At 34.7% G+C, this 4029-nt stretch overlaps 1 non-coding gene across 1 annotated transcript; it reads right to left on the minus strand.

Moving 5' to 3' along the window:
• Positions 1 to 342: 342 nt before the first annotated feature.
• On the minus strand, positions 343 to 448 carry LOC123389097. Its single transcript, XR_006603636.1, has one exon. It is a non-coding gene; the product is annotated as a U6 spliceosomal RNA (small nuclear RNA).
• Positions 449 to 4029: the final 3581 nt, after the last annotated feature.

Genomic DNA, 4029 nt, shown 5'->3' on the forward strand with positions numbered 1-4029 from the left:
TAGAACAAAGTCTCTGTGCACAGTTCATATGTCATGGGTGGAGAGTTATACTGCTCCTCCTTTAAGGCAGGAAATCTAATCAAAATTTTTTTTTATTTCTGTAAGGAGGATTTATCACTTCTTCCTCCATTCATTAATTCATTAAATCATTTATTTATATTCATGGAATCATGGACATTTATTCTATATGTTGTGTTATAATTCAAGACTACTTTGTTTTTGTTCTAATTATTCCTTTCAGCTTTGGTCACTGGAAACTCTTTCTATTAGCTCATGGACTCTTTGACAATCTAAAAAGTGTGGTTTTTGTTTTTTTGCGTTTTTTGTTTGTTTGTTTGTTTGTTTAATATGGACCACTTCATGAATTTGCATGTCATTCTTGTGCAGGGGCCATACTAATCTTCTCTATTTCATTCTTATTTGAGATTATGATGCTAAAGCCAGCATTAATGTGTTTTTACTTTTGCTTTTTTTCACCACTTCCTTACTTTTTGGTATAGCAATATTCTCCAGTCTCATATTACAAATTTTCTTCCCTAGTCCTAGAATCAGTCATTCTCTAAAGGAATACTATTCAAAACCAAGATTTGGGCCTTAGAGTGTCCACATTGTTGCTGCAGTGTTATTTCTTTTAGGTTTTTTTCATCTGACAGAGCAAAGACATATGTGTTTACATACTGACCCCTATATATACACACATCCATCTATATATGTATATATAGGTGATAGATAATATATAACCATCTATAACAATATTACGCTAGGGTCAGCTGGGCGGCTCAGAGGGTTAAGCCTCTGCCTTCAGCTCAGGTCATGATCTCAGGGTCTTGGGATCGAGCCCCGCATCGGGCTTTCTGCTCAGCAGAAAGCCTGCTTCCTCCTCTCTCTCTGCCTGCCTCTCTGCCTACTTGTGATCTCTGTCTATCAAATAAATAAATAAAATCTTTAAAAAAAACAATATTAAGCTAAATATGAGTTCTTACTGAGAATAGTTGCTTTTAAATTTCTTTCGCCTTCCAATTTTTATTCTTTCTGCATTTCCTGGTTTTATTCTGTCTCCCAATTATCTCCTTTAAATTAGACTTGCTTGTCTAAATAATGGTATGCTGGAAACTTCCAAAGAGCCACCATCTACATGCTGGTAGCTGCTAATTAAAGCTCTGAAATAAATGAGGTAATGCAATAAAACCTAATTAAGAGGTAGGAATCTGATAGACAGCCCCAATGTTTTGGTTTTTTGTTTTGTTTTGTTTTTTGTTTTTAAGATTTGATTATTTATTTATTTTGGAAAGAGTGACAGCAGACACTGAGAGGAGGGGCAGAAGGAGAAAGGAAGAACCCTCAAGCAGATTCTCCATTGAGCATAGAGCCCAACTTGGGCTCAATCCCAGGACTCTGAGATCATGACCTGAGCTGAAATCAAGAGTCAGTCACTCAACCGACTGGGGACCCAGGCACCCCAGAACTCCAGTTTTAAGACAGAAAACCAGAAGAGAAAAAAACCAATGGTGAGTGCTGTTATTGAAGCTACCAGAATGTGTTTGTTCATAGCCAATTAATCTTAATTCTCCCAGCAAGTTTTATTCTTTCCAAGCCTTCATACCTTTGAATGTGTTGTTTGCTCTGTCTAGAATTCTTTACACAAATTATTCTAGTTGATAAATTTCTTTTCACCATTTTTTAAAGATTTTATTTACTTATTTGAGAGAGAGAGAGAGAGAGACAGAGACAGAGAGACAGAGACAGAGAGAGAGCACGAGTGAAGAGAGGAGCAGAAGGAGAGGGAGAAGACGACTCCCCTCTAAGTAGGGCACCTGATGCAGGGCTCCATCCCAGGACCCTGAGATCATGACCTGAGCTGAAGGCAGGCACTTAACGACTGACCAACCCAGGTGCCCCCTTTTTTTTACTATTCTTTACTTCCTCTCCTACCACCTAACTCCTGTTTAAATGTAACTGTTCCACTGAAGTTTGTTTGTTTGTTTGTTTTGATGTCTTAACCCAAATGATTATGTGTACCTTTCATTCCAATTTTGTAATAACTAACTGCTTTTCTTATGTTTACCTTATTGTAGTATAATTATGTGTTTAAATGTTTTTGTCTTTCAATAAGTTTGTTGGTACATGGTAGACATTAAAAACAAACAACAACAACAAAAATCTTTATGAATTGACTAATTGAATTAAAGAAGAGAATATTTATATGGATTAAAAGGGTAAGCATATAGATAAATTTGACAATGAAACCTGGAACAAAGTTATATTAAGGTTGTTAACTCTGGAAGCCTCCAGTCCTAAATTATCTATTCCATTTTCCTTTCACAGGGTCTGAAATTCAACATTAGAATTTCTTTCATTCAGTTCAATATATTTTTGTTCAAAGTGTCATTTTCCAAAGTGAAAATATATCCATCCAGGGTAACCTTTTAACTGATAGTTAATATATTGTCAGTCCTTAATGCCTTAGTGTGTGAAATCATCAGATCTTCTGATAGCTTTAGTACTGAACACTGACTGCATGGGCAGAGAGCATTATTTTGGTTCTTAAGAGCAATAATGTTGATATTAGACTGATGCAAAACCTATTTTGCTCTTTATAAGTTTTGACTTGATAATGCATAACCAATTTCCTCAAATATCAATTTTCTCATCTGTGAAGTTTTCTAGAATCTGTATAATTGAAAATTGTTGTGAAGATTTAAAAAGATTGTACAAATGTTATCCCAGTGTCTCATACACAGTAAGAGTAATCAATCAATAAATATCAACCATTATTATTATTTTCATATTCCTCTGGAATGAGAATTTTGATAAGATTTTGGTAGAGAGAGATTATTTTTCCTTATAATGAATAAACCATATTGGAAAATCTCAAGTAGGATATTAAAGGGATTTGTAGAAACTTCCTGAAACCCAAGGCATCCATTAGAGAGTTGGAACCTGGAGGAAGCAGATTAAAGGAAAAGGAAAGATTAGATTGACTGCTAGCCTGGGTGGGAGTGTATCCATGATGGATGTTAAAAAGAAACATTTTGTCTATTGTAAAGTATTACAGAGGGTTTTTTTGGCTTGGAGACACTAAAAGTTGATCAGTGATTCATTCTTTCAACAAAGCAGATACTGACAATACACTATGATTGGTCCAGGCACTAATCTCAGAACTGAGGATACAGCAGTAAACAGTAGAGAAAAAAGTCTGTGCTCACATTTAAATGTTAGTGGAGGGGGCAGCATTTCTCTATGCTGAAAATATGATTCCAATGGCAAATAGTTTTTCATGTTACAATGATTAAAAGTAGATTATGCTCTACTCTTTTGAAATAAATCAAGATAGCTTCTAGAATATGATTACATATCCATTATACATTTTGCATATGCAAGGGACTAGGCAAATCCCTCTATCAAATAATTAAACTCTCACAACAATTTTATGATGTAGGTTATCATTATTATCTTAATTTTTCCGGTGAAAGAGCTGAATCCCAGAGAAGGTAATTAACTTCTCTGAGGTCACATATCTACTGAATGTTACAGTCAGTATTCACAGCCAGATTCTGACACCAGAGCTCTTAACTACCACCATATACAGAAAAGTTTCAGACAAACAAGAATGTCCTCTAACAGCCTGCTGCTGTCATCATTTTTCCCTAAGACTCCACAGAGAATAGTCTATTGGCACATATCCAATACTCTTTCTCCCTGTGTAGTCATTCCCTTCCAAAACCATAGGACATGAGTCATTCAGGAAAGAAATCTGAACCAAAGTGGGTCGCACTTTTGTAGCTTAGGTCACACATGATTTTTATTTTTAATTGAATACACAAAAGTCAACACACTATTCGGTCTGGGTACTCTATTTTTTTTTCTCTACTAAAAGGATATATATATATATATATATATATACACACACATATACATATACACACACACATATGAATAATCTAGAATGTGTCTTTAATCATAGTTTTCAAATATGCCAATTCCATACCTACTCTACAAAATATACATCAAACTTAATATTTTGTACAA

This window comes from Mustela putorius, unplaced genomic scaffold (genome assembly GCF_011764305.1).
Source record: "Mustela putorius furo isolate JIRA1106 unplaced genomic scaffold, ASM1176430v1.1 tig00003944_pilon_pilon_pilon, whole genome shotgun sequence".
In the NCBI taxonomy this organism is placed as follows: domain Eukaryota; kingdom Metazoa; phylum Chordata; class Mammalia; order Carnivora; family Mustelidae; genus Mustela; species Mustela putorius.